General features: G+C 43.5%; 1 protein-coding gene across 2 annotated transcripts in view; it reads left to right on the top strand.

The window, feature by feature from the left end:
• Positions 1-12,295: 12,295 nt before the first annotated feature.
• The window catches only part of ttll7 (tubulin tyrosine ligase-like family, member 7), a 182,376-nt gene continuing 174,171 nt past the window's right edge, over positions 12,296-20,500 (top strand). For both annotated transcript variants that reach the window (XM_020455543.2, XM_031800718.1), the window contains exon 1: positions 12,296-12,549. The gene's annotated coding sequence lies outside the window, so the exon portion shown is untranslated. The remainder of the gene's footprint in view (positions 12,550-20,500) is intronic.

The raw sequence follows: 20,500 nt of genomic DNA, 5'->3' as shown, positions 1-20,500 counted from the left end.
CACTCAAAAACTTCTACCCGGCTTCTTCTTTGAGGTTTTATGGAAGATTGCAACCGACAAGGTGTATTGCCGACACCTACTTTACAGGGTAAAGCTAGAAAAACATTTATTGCAGGAAAAGGGGGGAAAACAACATACAAAATACAAAAATAGGAATCCTTCAGTCACAGTCCAATTCAAATCACATCCCTACAGGCGCAGGTACCTGTGAGGACGGAACATTCTTCGACAGGGTTCCTTGCAAGGCCTCAGCTGTAAAAATCATTGAGTCCCAAAAAATGTGGCACTGCACTTACAATAATAGCAACATTCTCAGATTTCTTCTGTTTGTGCTGTGCATTTTATGACCATTGTGTGAATGGATCAGCTTGTCCAAAGCACCCTAACATGAACAGACCAGAGGCAGTGGTTGTGGTTCCTTTTCTTTTGTATCGTTTACTAAACGGATCTTCTTTCACCCGACAAGTAACTCCAGTACAGGGAACAGCCAATGCTGAAAGACCAGCGTAACAAAACTAATAAACCTAAACTAAGCCATTGACCTAAAGGCCATGGCCAGAAATGGAAAGCAAAACAACAAAGGCTACTCCTGTCTTAGACAATCATCTACCCATAAGGGTAACAGGAGGAACACTTCTCTCTGCCTAAAGCCTGTCTAGGTTAACAGAGAGACAAGGTGCCCGGTCACAGACGCTTTCTCAGAGGTAGGAAAAAACTGACATCCTCACAGGTCCTCTACTCCCAATCCTCCCCCAGCTCCTCTCCTGACACACCTGTATAGAGGAAGAGACAAAGCAATTAGTGGTCCCAGCTGTGTACTAATTGGTTTTACACTGAGTACCTTTCCCCTGAGGAGGGTGCTGTTGTGTCGTCATCCTCCGGCTGATAACTGAACTCCCACAATTGCAATAAACGAGTCCACGAGTCCACCTTTTTAACATGCATTATATCAGGATCCATTGGTTGCCGAGAAACATAAACTGGTGCAGGCTCTACTACCATTGCATCTTCAACGCAGCTCAGTCCTTTGACGCTTCTCACCGCCTTCGGATAGGAGACTTGCTGGCCAGCCATTACTCTTGCCACCTCTGTATCCTTCACCAACAGGGCAATCCGGGATTTTGGGTGCATATTTGCCACCACAATTGCAACATACAGTGGAAAGAATTGGAATTACCTGGATTTCTGCATAAATTGGTCATCAAATTTGATCTCATCTTCAAGTCACAATCATTGACAAACATAGTGTGCTTCAACTAATAGCACACAAAGCATTGTGTTTTTCTTGTCTATATTGAAAACATAATTTAAACATTCACAGTGTAGGTTGGAAAAATTATGTGAACCCCTAGGCTAATGACTTCTCCAAAAGCTAATTGGAGTTAGGAGTCAGCTAACCTGTAGCCCAATCAATGAGATGAGATTGGAGATGTTGGTTAGAGCTGCCTTGCCCTATAAAAAACCCTCACAAAATGTAAGTTTGCTATTCACAAGAAGCATTGCCTGATGTGAACCAAGCCTCGAACAAAAGAGATCTCAGAAGTCCGAAGATTAAGAATGGTTGACTTGCATAAAGCTGGAAAGGTTAACAAAAGTATCTCTAAAAGCCTTGATGTTCATCAGTCCATGGTAAGACAAATTGTCTATACATTCAGAAAGTTCAACCTTGTTGCTATTCTCCATAGGAGTGGCCATCCTGCAAAGATGACTGCAAGAGCACAGTGCAGAATGCTCAATGAAGTCAAAAAGAATCCTAGAGTGTCAGCTAAAGACTTACAGAAATCTCTGGAACATGCTAACATCTCTGTTGACGAGTCTACGATACGTAAAACACTAAACAGAATGGTGTTCATGGGAGGACACCATGAAAGAAGCCACTGCTGTCCAAAATAACAAACATTGCTGCATGTCTGAAGTTTGCAAGTGCACCTGGATGTTCCACAGCGCTACTGGCAAAATATTCTGTGGCCAGATGAAACTACAGTTGAGTTGTTTGGAAGGAACACACAAGACTATGTGTGAAGAAAAAAAAGGCACAGCACACCAACATGACAACCTCATCCACACTATAAAGTATGGTGGAGGGAGCATCATGGTTTGGGGCTGCTTTGCTTCCTCAGGACCTGGATATCTTCCTATCATCGATGGAAAAATGAATTCCAAAATGTATCAAGACATTTTGCAGGAGAATGTTAAGCTATCTGTCCACAAATTGAAGCTCAACAGAAGCTGGGTGATGCAACAGGACAACGACCCAAAACACAGAAGTAAATCAACAACAGAATGGCATAAACAGAAGAAAATGTGCCTTCTGACCTCAACCTGATTGAGACGCTGTGGCATGACCTCAAGAGCGGTTCACACCAGACATCCCAAGAATATTGCTGAGCTAAACCAGTTTTGCAAAGAGGAATGGTCCAAAATCCCTCCTGACCATTGTGCAGGTCTGATCCGTAACTACAGAAAACGTTTGGTTGAGGTTATTGCTGCCAAAAGAGGGTCAAAGAGTTAAATCCAAGGGTTAACATACTTTTCCCACCCTGCATTGTGAATGTTTACACGGTGTGTTCAATTAAGACATGAAAACGTATAATTGTTTGTGTGTTATTAGTTTAAGCAGACTATGTCTATTGTTGTGACCTAGATGAAGTTCAGACCAAATTTCATGACCAATTTATGCAGAAATCCAGGTATTTCCAAAGGGTTCACATACTTTCTCTTGCCACTGTACGCATAACCTCCACTGGCTTTTGATACTATTCCCGTCTGCATATATTTGCCACATGACCAAATATTTTGCACTTATGACACACTGGGCGAAAAAGGTCCATATTAAGGGATATCTTTACATTAAACGCTTTTGATATTCTGGAGAATTCAGACCATTTCCAATCCAAATGTGTAGTTTTGTGGCTATGCACCATATTTGTGGAATTGCACGACCACACAAATTCTGAATGCAGAGGTGTCTTTTAGACATATATGATATTGGGATTACTCCACATATCACACACACTATGGCCGGATATGGAGTTATTCAATATCCAGAGATATGTGACATCAATTTGTTTTAAATCTCTTCATGTTGACAAATACTCACTGCATAAATCGCATATCTGTGTTTTCTCAGCACATTCAAGATATGAAGGTTGTCTTGGCTGAGGTCCATATTCGGATCTTGATATGCTTTTGATATGCTGAATATAAGGACAATTTCTGATGCATTTCTGAGTTTTCAGCACATGGTCAGTAATTTAACAAATATGAAATCCATATTTATCTTTCAAGCACAAATCAATTTTGGATTCCCTCAGGATATCACACATGGTATGGCCGGATATTGACTCATTAGATATCGTGAGATGTTTATTTGAGTATTGAGGACATGCTCAATCATTTGAAATATACAGTATTAAATCCATATCATTCTTTCAGACACTAGCTATTTGACCACCCACCAGAGGGTCGTGCGGCGGGTTGAATGGCTGTTCCACCTGCGTCAGGAGACGAAGAGCGTGCAGGACTTTGCCCTGGAGTTCAGGACCTTGGCTGCAGGAGTTTGGTGGAACGACAGGGCCTTGATAGACCATTTCCGATGCAGCCTCAGGGAGGACGTCCCCAGGGAGCTAGCGTGTTGGGACACCACCCTCACGCTGGATGAGCTCATCGACATGGCCATCCGTCTCGACAACCTGCTGGCTGCCTGCGGGCGTTCGGAACAGGTCCTGTCGTTTCCACCTCCCAGCCCTCCTGCCCCTATCCCTATGGAGTTAGGGGGCGGCTTCGAGGGGGACCGGAGGAGGAGTGTCCTCCTGCACCAGTTGTGGTTGGCGAGGACACACGGCCAACCGGTGCTGGAGGATCTCGTCTGGGAGTCGGGAGGGCAGGCGGAGCACTACTCGATCACCCCAGGTAAGTCAGCACCAGACTCACCCTGTCAGTCATATGTATGTGTTAACCTCTTTCCCTGGTTTTTCTCCTTCTCTACAGTATAAGGCGCTGTAACGTGTAACGGTTCTCTTGTGGTGAAGGAGAGTCGGACCAAAATGCAGCGTGTAGATTGCGATCCATGTTTAATCAACAGACGTAAAACACGAATCAATTATAAACACTACAAAACAAAGAACGTAACGAAACCCGAAACAGCCTATATTTGTGTAAACTAACACAGAGACAGGAACAAGGACACTAAGGACAATCACCCACGACACACTCAAAGATTGGTTCCCAATCAGAGACAACGATAAACACCTGCCTCTGAATGAGAACCACTTCAGACAGCCATAGACTTAACTAGAACACCCCACTAAGCTACAATCCCAATACATACACACCACATACAAAAACCCATGCCACACCCTGGCCTGACCAAATAAATGAAGATAAACACAAAATACTTCGACCAGGGCGTAACAGAACCCCCCCCCCTAAGGTGCAGACTCCCGAACGCACCTCAAAACAATAGGGAAGGTCCGGGTGGGCGTCTGTCCATGGTGGCGGCTCCGGCGCGGGACGTGGACCCCACTCAATCAATGTCTTAGTCCCCTCTCCTCGCGTCCCTGGATAGTCCACCCTCACCGCCGGCCATGGCCTAGTAGTCCTCACCCAGAACCCCACTGGACTGAGGAGCAGATCGGGACTGAGGGGCAGCTCGGGACTGAGGCAGCTCGGGACTGAGGGGAAGCTCGGGAGTGAGAGAAAGCTCGGGAGTGAGAGGAAGCTCGGGAGTGAGAGGAAGCTCGGGACTGAGAGGAAGCTCAGGAGTGAGAGGAAGCTCAGGCAGGTTGATGGATCTACCAGATCCTGGCTGGCTGGTGGTTTCGGCAGATCCTGGCTGACTGGCAAATCCTGGCTGACTGGCAGATCGTGGCTGACTGGCAGATCCTGGCTGACTGGCAGATCCTGGCTGACTGGTGGATCCTGGCTGACTGGCGGATCCTGGCTGACTGGCGGATCTGGCGGATCCTGGCTGACTGGCGGATCCTGGCTGACTGGCGGATCCTGGCCGACTGGCAGATCCTGGTCGACTGGCAGTTCTGGCAGATCCCGGCTGACTGGCGGATCTGGAAGAGTCTGGTTGACTGGCGGATCTGGAAGAGTCTGGTTGACTGGCGGATCTGGAAGAGTCTGGTTGACTGGCAGATCTGGAAGAGTCTGGTTGACTAGCAGATCTGGAAGAGTCTGGTTGACTGGCAGATCTGGAAGAGTCTGGTTGACTGGCGGATCTGGAAGAGTCTGGTTGACTGGCGGATCTGAAAGAGTCTGGTTGACTGGCAGATCTGGAAGAGTCTGGCTGACTGGCGGATCCTGGCAGACTGACGGATCTGGCTGCTCCATGCTGACTGGCGGCTCTGGCTGCTCCACGCTGACTGGCGGCTCTGGCTGCTCCATATAGGCTGACAGCTCTGGCGGCTTCTTACAGACTAGCAGCTCTGGCGGTTCCGTGCAGACAGGCAGCTCCTTGCAGACTGGCAGCTCCTTACAGACTGGCAGCTCCTTGCAGACTGGCAGCTCCCTGCAGACTGGCAGCTCTGTGCAGACTGGCAGCTCCTTACAGACTGGCAGCTCCTTACAGACTGGCAGCTCCTTGCAGACTGGCAGCTCCGTGCAGACTGGCAGCTCCTTGCAGACTGGCAGCTCCTTGCAGACTGCCAGCTCCTTGCAGACTGGCAGCTCCTTGCAGACTGACAGCTCTGGCTGCTCCATGCAGACTGACAGCTCTGGCTGCTCCATGCAGGCTGGCAGCTCTGGCTGCTCCATGCAGGCTGGCAGCTCTGGCTGCGCTGAACAGGCAGCAGACTCCAGCAGCGCTGTAGAGGAAGAAGGCTCTAGCTGCGCTGAACAGGCAGGAGACTCCGGCAGCGCAGGAGAGGAGAAAGGCTCCAACAGCGCTGAACAAGCGGGAGACTCCGGCAGCGCTGGAGATGAGGAAGGCTCTGACAGCGCTAGATAGGCAGGAGACTCCGACAGCGCTGGAGAGGCGAGGCGCACTGTAGGCCTGATGCGTGGTGCTGGCACTGGTGGTACTGGACCGAGAACACGCACAAGAAGCCTGGTGCGGGGAGCTGCCACCGGAGGGCTGATGTGTGGAGGTGGTACTGGATAGACCGGACCGTGCAGGCGCACTGGAGCTCTTGAGCACCGAGCCTGCCCAACCTTACCTGGCTCGATGCCCACTCTAGCCCGGCCGATACGCGGAGCTGGAATGTACCGCACCGGGCTATGCACCCGCACTGGGGACACCGTGCGCACCACTGCATAACACGGTGCCTGCCCGGTCTCTCTAGCCCCCCGGTAACCACAGGAAGTTGGCGTAGGTCTCCTACCTAGCGTCGCCATGCTCCCTGTGAGCCCCCCCCCAAGAAATTTTTGGGGCTGACTCTCGGGCTTCAGTCCGCACCGCCGTGCTTGCTTCGCCAACTCCATTCTCCGATAACCTTCCGCGCACTGCTCCATCGAATCCCGGGCGGGCACCGGCACTCTCCCTGGGTCGACCGCCCACCTGTCTATCTCCTCCCAAGAAGTATAGTCCATACTGTACTCCTCTTTGGGCTGCTCCTGTTGCCTCTTCTCCTGCTGCACCCTGGTTTAGCCCAGGGTCCTCTCCCGTCGAGGATTTCCTCCCATGTCCAGAAATCCTTATTACGTATCTCCTCTTTGGGCTGCTCCTGCCTGTTGACACGCTGCTTGGTCCAGTTGTGGTGGGTGATTCTGTAACGGTTCTCTTGTTGTGAAGGAGAGTCGGACCAAAATGCAGCGTGTAGATTGCGATCCATGTTTAATCAACAAACGTAAAACACGAATCAATTATAAACACTACAATACAAAGAACGTAACGAAAACCGAAACAGCCTATATTTGTGTAAACTAACACAGAGACAGGAACAAGGACACTAAGGACAATCACCCACGACACACTCAAAGAATATGGATGCCTAAATATGGTTCCCAATCAGAGACAACGATAAACACCTGCCTCTGATTGAGAACCACTTCAGACAGCCATAGACTTAACTAGAACACCCCACTAAGCTACAATCCCAATACATACACACCACATACAAAAACCCATGCCACACCCTGGCCTGACCAAATAAATGAAGATAAACACAAAATACTTCGACCAGGGCGTGACAGCTAGTCGATTCAGGAGCATCTGTGAATTTCATGGATTGGGGGCTCGCGTTAAGGTTAGGGATTCCCCTTGTGTCGTTAGACCTACCTTTCCCCGTGCACTCCTTAGATAGCCGACCATTAGGGTCAGGAGTGGTCAGGGAGGCCACGGTGCCATTGGACATGGTAATGCATGGGAGTCATAAGGAGCAGATTAGTCTGTTCCTTATCGATTCACCTGCGTTTCCAGTGGTGTTGGGAATTCCCTGGCTAGCTCAGCACAACTCGGTGATTTCCTGGCGACAGGGGGATCTTAAGGGGTGGTCAGAGGAGTGTTCAGGCAGGTGTATAGGAGTTGCTGTTGGTGCGACTACGGTGGAGAGTCCAGACCAGGTTTCCACTGTGCGCATTCCCTCTGAATATGTCGATTTGGCTATCGGTTATTACCACCCCATCGTCGAGGGGACTGCGCGATAGACCTCCTGGAGAACGCTGCACTTCCTAGGAGTCACGTGTATCCATTGTCCCAGGAGGAGACAGTAGCAATGGAGACATATGTTGCTGAATCGCTGGGACAGGGGTACATTCGGCCCTCTGCATCACCTGTCTCCTTTTTTGTGAAGAAGAAGGAGGGAGGTCTGCGTCCGTGCATTGATTATCGAGGTCTAAATTCCATCACAGTGGGGTTTAGTTACCCACTACCTCTCATCGCTACGGGGGTGGAATCATTTCACGGGGTGCGCTTCTTCACAAAACTGAACCTGAGGAGGGCGTATAATCTGGTGCGTATCCAGGGAGGAGATAAGTGGAAAACCGAATTTAGTACTACATCTGGCCATTATGAGTACCGCGTCATGCCATATGGGTTGAAAAATGCTCCAGCAGTCTTCCAATCCTTTGTAGATGAGATTCCCCGAGACCTGCTCGGGCAGGGAGTGGTAGTGTACATCTTGATCTATTCTGCCACACGCGCGGCGCATGTGTCTCTGGTGCGTAAGGTACTTGGGCGACTGCTGGAGCATGACCTGCAGGCCGTTTCCTTCCTGGGTTATCGTATTTCCACCTCCGGGGTGGTGATGGAGGGTGACTGCGTTACAGCCGTGCATAATTGGCCGACTCCGACCAATCAAAGAGTGAAAGAGGTGCAGCGGTTTTTAGGGTTTGTCAATTACTACCGGAGGTTTATCTGAGGTTTTGGTCAGGTGGCTGCTCCCATTACCTCACTGCTGAAGGGAGGACCGGTGCGCTTGCGTTGGTCAGCAGAGGCGGGCAGAGCTTTCAGTCGTCTGAAGGAGCTGTTCACCAATGCACCCGTGTTGGCGCATCCGGACCCCTCTTTAGCGTTCATAGTGGAGGTGGATGCGTCCGAGGCGGGGGTCGGGCCGTGCTGTCCCAGCGCTCGGGCGTGCCACCCAAGCTCCATCCTTGTGCCTTCTTTTCGAAGGAAGCTCGGTCCGGCGGAGCGGAACTATGACGTGGGGGACCGGGAGTTGTTAGCTGTAGTCAAGGCTCTGAAGGTGTGTAGACATTGGCTTGAGGGGGCGAAACACCCTTTTGTCATCTGGACTGACCATTGTAATCTCGAGTATATCCGGGCAGCGAGCAAGCTAGATGGGCCAACACTGCATATGTTATCGTGTGTGTGTATATGCATTTGTCTGTGTCTATGTTTGTGTTGCTTCACAGTCCCTGCTGTTCCATAAGGTGTTTTATTTATATGCTTTTTAAATCAAATTTTACTGCTTGCATCAGTTACTTGATGTGGAATAAAATTCCACATAGTCATGGCATTATGTGGTACTGTGCACTTCCCATAGTCTGTTCTGGACTTGGGGACTGTGAAGAGACCTCTTGTGGCATGACTTGTGGGGTATGTATGGGTGTCCGAGCTGTGTGCCAGTAAGTAGTTCAAACAGACAGCTCGGTGTATTCAACATATACCTCTCACAAATACAGGTAGTGATGAAGTAAATCTCTCCTCCACTTTGAACTAGGAGAGATTGACATGCATATTAATTATATTAACTCTCTGTGTACATCCAAGGGCCAGCCGTGCTGCCCTGTTCTGAGCCAATTGCAGAAAAGTCATTTTTTTGTGGCACCTGACCACACGACTAAACAGTAGTACAGGTGTGACAATCTAGGGCCTGTAGGACCTGCCTTGTTGATAGTGTTGTTAAAAAGGCAGAGCAGCGCTTTATTATGGACATACTTCTCCCCATCTTAGCTATCAAAATGTTTTGACCAGGACAGTTTACAATCCAGGGTTACTCCAAGCTGTTTAGTCACCTCAACCTTTCCACATTATTTGTTTAGTTGAGGTTTAGGGTTTAGTGAATGATTTGTCCCAAATCCAATGCTTTTAGTTTTAAAAATATTTAGGCTTTACTCAAAGCCAGTGGCCTGTCATTTAGTAAAGATTTTAAAAAGTTATGTGCCTAGACAGCTGCCCTGGGGAATTCCTGATTCTACCTGGATTATGTTGGAGAGGCTTCCAATAAATTGGGGCAGCAGGGTAGCCTAGTGGTTAGAGCGTTGGACTAGTAACTGGAAGGTTGACCCTGAACAGGCAGTTAACCCACTGTTCCTAGGCCGTCATTAAAAATAAGAATTTGTTCTTTTAACTGACTTGCCTAGTTAAATAAAGGTACAAATGTAATGAAAGAACACCCTCTGACAGGTCATTTTTTGTAACATTTATAAAGATATATATTTTTCACATTGAATTTAACCTTTATTTAACTAGGCAAGTCAGTTAAGAAAAAAAGTATTATTTATAGTGATGGCCTAGTGATGGCCAAACCCAGACGATGCTGAGCCAATTGTGCGACACCCTTTGGGACTCCCAATCACGGTTGTGATACAGCCTGGAATTGATCCAGGGTGTCGGTAGTGGCGCCTCAAGCACTGAGATGCAGTGCCTTAGACCTCTGCGCCACTTGGGAGTAAAGTTATCTCACATAGGTTTTTCCAGCAGCAGATTATGATCGATAATGTCAAAAGTTGCACTGAAGTCTAACAAAACAGCCCACACAATCTTTGTATCATCAATTTCTCTCAGGCAATCATGAGTCATTTGTGTAGGTGCTGTTGCTTGTTGAATGTCCTTCCCTACATGCTGAAAGTTTGTTGTCAATGTGTTTACTATAAAATAGCATTGTATCTGGTCAAACACAATTTATTCCAAAAGTTTACTAAGGGTTGGTAACAGGCTAATTGGTTGGTTATTTGAGACAGTAAGTGGGGCTTTACTATTTTTAGGTTGTGGAATGACTTCTGCTTCCCTCCCAACCTGGGGGCACACAAATTCTAGTAGGCTTCAATTGAAAATATTGCAATTGTCCTCAGTAATTTTCCACCTAAGTTGTCAGACCCCGGTGGCTTGTCATTGTTAATATTATTGATTGATAAAAAAAAATCAAAAACAGTTAATGGTTGATGGTCTTCCACAGCTTCGTGGGATGTGTTGGAGGATAATGTGACGTTGGTCAGAGTCACAAGAAGTCATATTTAGATTTTATGTCTGTCCGTAAGCAAAATAATCATGCTTTGTACCTCAAAAACCTATCGGAGTGGAATGTTTTGTGTGTGGCTCTTCAAAGCAGAGCACTTATCAAGCGGGTTATCTCTGGGGTAGCACATTAAGTTTGTGCAGATGAAATACCTGAGGAAGTACATGTAGGTGGGGTGGTTGGTGCATGTCAATTGACCAGTGTGGTGGATGGAGTGAAGAAATACATTTCATCCAAACTTTTGTTGTTTGATGAAGAGTCTCTCCCTTCTCAATCGAAGTTAGGCTTTACCCTGTAAGAGACTTCAGCGAAAAGGGTCAATGACAGGGGATATCTTTATCTATATATATCCTGATATCTGACATTTTATAAGATATAAGGAGTAGACATGTTCCAGATACGCATGTCCTTAATTTCATAAATGGAGCTAGGATATTCTCTGTAATGGGACAGTTTCTCCATGCATCCAATCTGGAATTCAGAAATCTCCTTGCTACCGTATGATTCCAGGGAGATGTCTGTGGTGAGATATGTTCAAGATAAGCAAATGATACACGTGCACGCGCTTAGATATTTGTAGAATATTCAAACTCCAGAAAGGGTATGTGTCAACATGCTGACATATCTATATGTAGGCATGAACTACTCCACATATTTTCAGAAATGTGTCATATCTGTAGTCATTACCTGATCATTTACAGTATGTCTTTATTTTTTAACAAAAAAAAATCATAATTTCAATAGATATCCTTACATGATATTTAATATTCATCCTCATATGTCTGACTGAAAATTAGTAGGCTACAAGGCACCGAAAGGCAAACATTGTCAAAGCACATCAATGCTATTTATTTATTTAAAAATACAGCATAGCAAATCCAGAGCTCCAACCACCATATATTTTTTCTGTAACAATACAAACGTAGGCCAGTCATTGCTAAATTATAATTATTATAATTATGATTATTGACATCTTTACACAAAAGTGTTGCCATTAATTCTCTCAAGGAGCACCCGGATGGTACCATAGGCTGTGTATCCAGAGACAGAGTATGCGCAAAGACAGTACAGTATGAAGATCCCCGGTCATTGGAGGAAATGTCATGGCGACGTTGGCTATCTAAATGCTCAGAAACACGTAATCGAGGCTAACGGTCGTCTTGCGCCGAACTGCGCATGTGCACGCCGTGAAATCAAACTCAATGCTTCGAAATAAAAACAAAATTGACGAAAATGAGAACGTGTCAGTTTGTACATTTCACGAGGTTTGAGTAATAACTCGTTAAATTACACAAGACATTGACTCGAACATAGGTTGTGCCTTTAGATTTCTAGAAAACTAAGAACGAAGGAATAATTTTTCACTTCTCTTAGACTGCTTTGTAGTCGTTCCCGGAAATCTCGCGATGTTGCGACTCTGCGTATAGAAACTCTGTGGTATGCGTAGGTTGCCATGTCTCCTGTTTGCACTGAAACAGCAACTGCAGTAACGTTTGTGATTTTTATATTTATTGTAAAAGCATACCGTTTCGTTCTCTACAATGGCCAAATAATAAAAATTTGAATAATAAAAAATATCTGAAAATGTCATGCGCATTACGTCTGGTATTTGTCGTAAAGGGATAAATACACATTCAATTATTTACAACTCATGCACACCTATCGAGGAATTGGTTTCACCCACCCTTGGACGCTTTCTCAGGAACTGAGAGCACGCCATAGGACAAAATATTGACATAATTATGTGTATTTCTAGCTACATGAAATATTAGGATTTTCTATTACCTTTCAATATTGAAAGTCAGCATTTACCCCAACATCATAGAACCACGCGAGACTGTGCTAGGTTACTGGTTTATCATCACCATTTGTTTCGGCTGATCCAAGCACTAACGTTAGCCACAACTGCCTGGATAAAAATAAGGTAGCTACCTTACCCTTCTATCCTTTTCCCCTAAAATAACAGGGTTGTATCAGACTATTGTTCTTTCCAGCATGAGACGTCTGCAAATATGATATTGTTATTCATGCATGTTTGGCTATGTGCCATCCCACTTTAGCTTACTGGAAGTGTTGCCTGCTTTTGTGGGGTCTGGCTACTCTGCATGATGATAACGGGGGCCGTAGAGCTAGCATGCTATCCGGCTAGCTAGCTGCCTAATTAACTAACTACCTGGCTAGGTCAATGTATATACACATCTTTGGTAGCTGTACACTTTCGCATCATTTGGACACAATGGTGGCATCTATTTTTTTAACCACACAATTACAATAGTTGTTTGGGACTCACTGACAGTTTCAATTTAATATTTGAAGCTAGCTATAGCGTTAGATGGATGAGAATAATTCTGCAATCAGCAGAGATGGCCAGCTCCCATTGACATAAAGCTAATTTACCACGTCTGTATAGTTTCTCTGCCGATCATGGGACACCTGCACAACATATTATGTATTTGTAGACTGTATCTGCTCATCCTCAATCACTATTCTGGTGACCGTTTACTAATATACAGAAACCTCCGATTTCTCAAACTCCTTTCCTAGAACAATTTAAGACTTTCTTAGAATGTTGTCAGGCAAATTATTAGTCTATGGCCAAGGGATGATTTGAGATGCCCAGGTGTGTCACCTAACTACAGCCATCTTTATCTCTGAACTGTTTAGATAAAAAGTTACGCTGTTCCCAGCATATGCGTCGATGCCCTCTCCATAAAGCCAGCCTTACAAACAGCCTTCCCTCCTGTTCCCAGGCGTCCGCATGGTCCTAAAGTCAGCGGGGTTGTACTGCTAAACTGCATTTAATCAGGATTGGAAGGATTTTAGTATTCTATTGCAAATTGTTGGTGACCCTTCCATACCCAATTGACTCCCCTGGAGATGCCATCCGATGGCCTGGTAAGAATTTGAGATGCCATTTGGCAACACTATTATTTACTAGGCAAGTCAAATTCTCATTTTCAATAACAGTGGGTTAACTGCCTTGTTCAGGGGCAGAACGACAGATTTGTACTTTGTCAGCTCAGGGATTCGATCTTGCAACCTTCCGGTTACTAGTCCAACACACTAACCACTAGGCTACCTTCCGCCCCAATGAATGGATGCATTGCATGAATGATTGTCTATCGTAAATATATTATTGCTCACTGAATAATATATATATATTTTTTTTTGAGTAAGTCATAATATCTCAGCCTACTGGATGTAGGCTATACCTTGTTACTCTTCTGTGTCACTGTGAGTATTGTAGTTTATTTGTTGTCTAGGCTACATTATATTGCTACAATGCAATCACTCAGTACCCATCTAGAAATGACAATCCCCAGGGCAAGTTGATTATGCAGCTAATCAGTAAGGTTTCAAGATAACAAGTTAGATTGTCACATCCATAAATTCAGCCGGGTCAGAAGAAACCGGAAACATCAAGTTTTCATGGGGAAATGACATGCGTTTTACATTCCCCGGTGAAACATATAGCAGAGGCCTATAGTGTCTGTTTTCTTCTAGATTAAGTTCTTGCCACAAAGTGGCATTATTGCTAGGTAAAGCTAGCATATATCTGTCTAACAGCGAGCTACGGCACGTGCTAGCTTGCGCTCTGAAGTTGTTTCCAATCTGTATTATTAACAAGACAACACTCCATCTTAACTCCTCTACATTTACTGAATTGTTTGAACAGTCCAGAAGAAATCCTCCCCTGAGAGTTTTTTTCTTTCTTGTCATGATCAGAATGTGGGGAATCCAGTTCAAGCGTTTCCTTTACATCTGGTACGTTAGGTTTATAAACTATATGTATAGGCCTGCTGCTTCATTTGTCTTATAGGGTGATCTATATAATAGCGTAACCTAGGCCTATTAGCCTATACGGTGCCTTTGGAAAGTATTCAGACCCCTTGACTTTTTTATTTTTTATTTAAATAATGAAACATGTTCAATTTGGTTTAAATAATGCAAAAACAAAGTGTTGGAGAAGAAAGTAAAAGTTCAATATGTGCCATGTAAGAAAGCTAACATTTAACTTCCTTGCTTAGAACATGAGAACATATGAAAGCTGGTGGTTCCTTTAAACATGAGTCTTCAATATTCCCAGGTAAGAAGTTTTAGGTTGTAGTTATTATAGGAATTATAAGACTATTTCTCTCTATACCATTTGTATTTCATATACCTTTGACTATTGGATGTTCTTATAGGCACTTTGTATTGCCAGTGTAACAGTATAGCTTCCGTCTCTCTCCTCGCCCCTACCTGGGCTCGAACCAGAAACACATCGACAACAGCCACCCTTGAAGCAGCGTTAGCCATGCAGAGCAAGGGGAACAACTACTCCAAGCCTCAGAGCGAGTGACGTTTGAAACGCTATTAGCGCTCACCCCTCTAACTAGCTCGCCATTTCACATCGGTTACACAAGCCTAATCTCGGGAGTTGATAGGCTTGAAGTCATAAACAGCACAACGCTTGAAGCATTGCGAAGAGCTGCTGGCAAAACGCACTAAAGTGCTGTTTGAATGAATGCTTACGAGCCTGCTGGTGCCTACCATCGCTCATTCAGACTGCTCTATCAAATCATACTTAGTTATAACATAATAACACACAGAAATACGAGCCTTGGGTCATTAATATGGTCGAATCCGGAAACTATCATTTCGAAAACAAAACGTTTATTCTTTCAGTGAAATAAGGAACCATTACATATTCTATCTAACGGATGGCATCCCTAAGACTAAATATTGTTGTTACATTGCACAACCTTCAATGTTATGTCATAATTACGTAAAATTCTGGCAAATTAGTTCGCAATGAGCCAGGCGGCCCAAACTGTTGCATATACCCTGACTCTGCGTGCAATGAACGCAAGAGAAGTGACACAATTTCACCTGGTTAATATTGCCTGCTAACCTGGATTTATTTTAGCTAAATATGCAGGTTTAAAAATATATACTTCTGTGTATTGATTTTAAGAAAGGCATTGATGTTTATGGTTAGGTACACGTTGGCGCAACGTGTCGTGGAAATTTCCTCTATTTACCAAATCATGGGAGCAAACCACACACACAAGTCAGAGTTAGTTATCAACGTCCATTTTTTATTATATAAGCTCTATAGCATTTTGACTTTCAACAGTTCAGTATCTCTAATGAAAAGTTGAGAGTCCCCCCTCAATGGCAAAATGGGATCCTTTATAGCAAAGATCACATAGTCAGCCAACATAGACATAATTCATCGTTCAGCTTTGTCTCCTTTCCCAAACCCCAGAACCATAAACCAATCCTCCATATCAACAGGCATATATCAAATTGTCATTTAGATTACAACCCACTCTAAATACAAACTCCTGGACAAACTCACGGAGAGGAGAATGAGGCTATAGGTTAAGATAGAAACAACATTAGAGGGAGCATAGAATGATTCCAGACACTGAAAGGTAGGGAGTAAAAGATATGTTTACACATGATGACACTTTGACCTCTCCCCTCTCAGCGGCCCATGCAACTTAGTCTTGACATAGAACAGATAACTGCAACCTCGCCACAGTATTATACAAAAATACCATTCTGATGAGAATTAACTTACACACATTTGATGAATATAAAACATCTTACATATATGTTACCAACAAATTCTGAATCTTCCACGACAAACGACAGTCCTTTTTCGCGAATGCGCAATGCATCGATTATATGCAACACAGGACACACTAGGTAAACTAGTAAAATCATCAGCCATGTGTAGTTATAACTAGTGATAGTGATTGATTGATTGTTTTTTATAAGATAAGTTTAATGCTAGCTAGCAACTTACCTTGGCTTCTTACTGCATTCGCGTAACAGGCAGGCTCCTCGTGAGGCAGGTGGTTAGATCGTTGGACTAGTTAACCGTAAGGTTGCAAGATTGAATCCCTGAGCTGACAAGGTAAAAATCTGTTTTTCTGCCCCTGAACAAGGCAGTTAACCCGCCGTTCCTAGGCCGTCATTGAAAATAAGAATGTGTTCTTAACTGGCTTGCCTAGTTAAATAAATCGCCTTCCAAAAATACAGATTTCCGATTGTTATGAAAACTCGAAATCGGCCCTAATTAATCGGCCATTCCGATTAATCGGTCGACCTCTAGTCTATATAAGGTCCCACAGTTGACAGTGCATGTCAGGCACATAACAAATTGTGAAAAAAGTCAAGGGGTACCTTCCGAAGGCACTGTATGTTAATGTATTTAATAATATTGTTATTTTAGCCTATCTATTCAGGTTTAAAGTATATCACAAATCAAAGTATATTTTCTTTAAACAACGAGGCTATCAATTCGGCATACTCCATCTTATGTACAAATGGAAAGTCTTCATGTTGATTTTGTGGAGAAATGGTTTATTATTCTCTATGCCAAATGCTAATATCTTCTTGTGTGAAAACCAATGTGTGTGTGTGTGTGTGATACACTTTGAGTAATTGGAAATGAAAATGAACCATACCCAGTTTTTGTAATTATTTAAGAGGTTTTACACTGCAAGACTGTCTTCAAATAGGTACAGTATAGACAAGTCAGGCAAAACAGACAAAAAAGATTATCTCACTGTAGTCCGTTCATATGCAGAAGTACTGTTCTAATCTGACAGTAATGACTGGGTTAAAGGCAAAGCGTTTAAAAGTTTGGGAACCCCTGGGCTAGATATTTATTCTTTGAGTTTTATACAGTACACAGAATATGAAGTGCTGTGTCTTGATATGACATGTGCATGTACAGAATGTTACGATACTGCAGCTCTAGGAGGTTAAGTTTAGAATCCAGCTGACCATCGATTATCTCTATACCCATGACTTTACACCAGCTTCTTATCTTAGCACATTAAGAAGCCAGAGTCATATCGACAGTTTAATTTTAGACTCAGCGGCAACTTAAAACCGCTTGCTCCCTCCCAGTGCATGAGCACCGATCTCGAGACGTGCGTTTGCACCGATTTCACTGAAAAGACTATGTGGGGATGACTACAGTAGCCTATAGATACATAGATTAGGTTACATAAGAGTTTGCCTGAGTGTGCATCCAGCCATTGTGGTACAGAAAGATGTCACAGTCATTGGGCTAAATGAGGATACCATTAAGAGCATGAAAGATCCCATTGGCAAGTCTTAGATGAGGTTAATTGTAGAAGACATAATGAATACCCCTAGGTCCATTTTCTCTTGGAAGAGAGATACAGGAAGTAGGCCTATAGTAGGCAGCCTATCTGTGACCCACCGGCTTTCAGTCTTATGTAGCAAAATTTGAAATTGTGTTTTTTTACATTGGGTAAAAGTAGAGACATGAACATGGTATATCATACACTACAGTTCAGGAACAATGGGAAAGTTATTCTGCTTTGAAAGTTGATGAACTTGTAACCCCACTTTTGAGAAAATGTTCACGTTAGGCTATGTACTAAACAACCAAAGATTTCAAGACTAAAGGCTGGTTTATACTATGTCAATCGACAGCTGTCGCAGTGACATCATGAACCTTCTACCGTCGTCTGACATCCAACTTGTCGTTGTCGTTATGAAAGAGTATAAACACAAAAACTACAGGCTATTTTGGACCACCAGGCTGCTGATATCATGCACATCATCAGCCTGGTGGTCCAAAATAGCATAACTGGTGTATTTTAACACCAATAAATCCACCTGTTTAAACATTTATTTAGTATATGTCAATCTAGCAAACCAGGCAAACCTGGTTAGGTTCTAGCTTGTTAGATAGCTAGCTAATGTTAATGACCATATCATATACCTGACAACGTCTTCACTTTAGCTCATTTGTATTAATTATTACAGGAAAATAAACAGAAAAAAAGATCATTATTTACAAATTTATCCGAGCCAATTACAGAAAATAGCTTACAGTTGGATGTGAGTGTCAAAATAAAAGCAGGGCATTCTACCAGATAATTTTAGAACTTGGGACACTGTCTTGTTGGCCTACCGTTATATCCTAATCTGACTTTGGTGCAGGTCATGTTTTTCTTCACATACTATATCAGATAAAATCAAAGTTTATTTGTCACATGCACAGGATACAGAAGGTGTAAACAGTACATTGCAATGGTTAGCTAGCTAGCTAAACAATTAACTATAATTCCAACTCATGTTACTACCATGCATGAATTTGCAGGTAGCTAACCAACCAGGTTAAATGTTGGCTACCTTGCTAACATTAGGCTATAACTAGCAATGCAAATTGCTATGCGATAAGAAAACTATTACCACACAGATAATACATAATACGTAAGCTATCTAGCTAACAGTACACTTTAACTTGCAATGAAAACGACTTTGACAGAATAAGAAATGTATAATATCAAAAAATGTAACGTAAACTCGTACATCGCCTTGGTACGTACAATTGCCCTTATTTTAGCCCCCCAAAAACATAATACTTCCAGATCAACTGTAATGTCAATACCATTGTAAAGCACAATTTCTCCCCTTTCCAACATAATCAATTACATGTCCTAAATGCTGCCCGTTTCTGCATAATTCAAGCAGACATTGAGCCCCGTCAGGTCTTTTTAAAAATGGCGGGTGGGGAAGCGAAACTAATGCGTGATAGTGAGAAGGAGAGAAATGGCTTTTTTTCACTCAATCTGTCCAACTTATCACCTTATTGCCTCTAAAATGTAAATAAAACACTATAAAGAGTTTATATAATGTGTCATTACATACCTATTTGAAGGTTTGTGTCGAATTTGAATCAGGTTTTTAGGGTGGTGCTAAAGTGATCTTAGAAGTAAACAGCAGCTTTGAGAATGATGATCGCATGCAATGATGATGAAAAAAATGACTAGGTATCCCCCCTTACCCCCGTAACTGTCCATTTCTTGTTTTTAAAGGATGATAGAAGTGCTACACCTGGTGGAGAGATATTGTAAGTCAGAAATAGTTGCTTTATGTGTGCTGTACGTTATGACATGACAAGTTCAAGATGTAACGGAGGGTCAGTTTTGTCAACTTTTCTCCAGTACTCTCGAGCCATTACCATATCGATCAACGCTTGAATAGAAACCTAGTTCACCCCCCTTATTTTGACGTCAACACAGTCGCTACAGTCCCATTAGTTTTCTTTGTAGCCTCGTTTGAATGTTGCGGTTGCACACATTTGTAAGGAATAGGGTGAGTTTACGTTAGCTAGCTAGACTCTCTTACCCGTTTACATGGATGAACGCTTCTCCCTCTCTGTCACAGATGCCATGTTTGCTCTTAGTTTGAATATGTTTTGTATACCAGCTTCAAACAACTGAAAATACAATATTTTTGGTTATGGAAAATATATTTCACAACGGTTTAGATGCAGGGCTTGGCAAATGGGATGATATTTTACTTGTCCAATAGCTACAAATATTTGTCAGAAACTGAAGATTCTGTAGTATCAAAAAAAACTTTTGACAGATGCGAAATGATAATAAGTGGACAACCCCAGACTCTCCAACAATATGGAAACTATAACAAACTGAATCTGAATACAGTACATCAGTGACATCAGTGAATTCATTGATGTACGAAACATGTATGCACTCGCTACAGTAAGTCGCTCTGGATAAGAGCGTCTGCTAAATGACTAATATGTCCGTTCCATTTTCCCTTGTGTGGCAGAATTGATTAATTACTGTATAGTACTGAATAGAATACTAACCTATGCCAACCTATGCCAGGCAAATTACCTGCTGCTGGTTACCATAGCGACATACATAACACTGGCTGTGTGTTCATATTCTTCTATTCTATGTCCTGCAGGCTGTCCCAACACAAAGTAATAACATGATAGCATGTTCTCATAGTGTAAACATTTCTTAATTGACACATTTACAGTTTTTCTCAGGGGACCCCATTTAAATTTCATGCCCAAGTTTACC

This window comes from Oncorhynchus kisutch, linkage group LG21, assembly GCF_002021735.2.
Source record: "Oncorhynchus kisutch isolate 150728-3 linkage group LG21, Okis_V2, whole genome shotgun sequence".
NCBI lineage: Eukaryota > Metazoa > Chordata > Actinopteri > Salmoniformes > Salmonidae > Oncorhynchus > Oncorhynchus kisutch.
The sequence above is the reverse complement of the archived record's forward strand: the minus strand, read 5'-3'. Positions and strand labels throughout refer to the sequence as shown.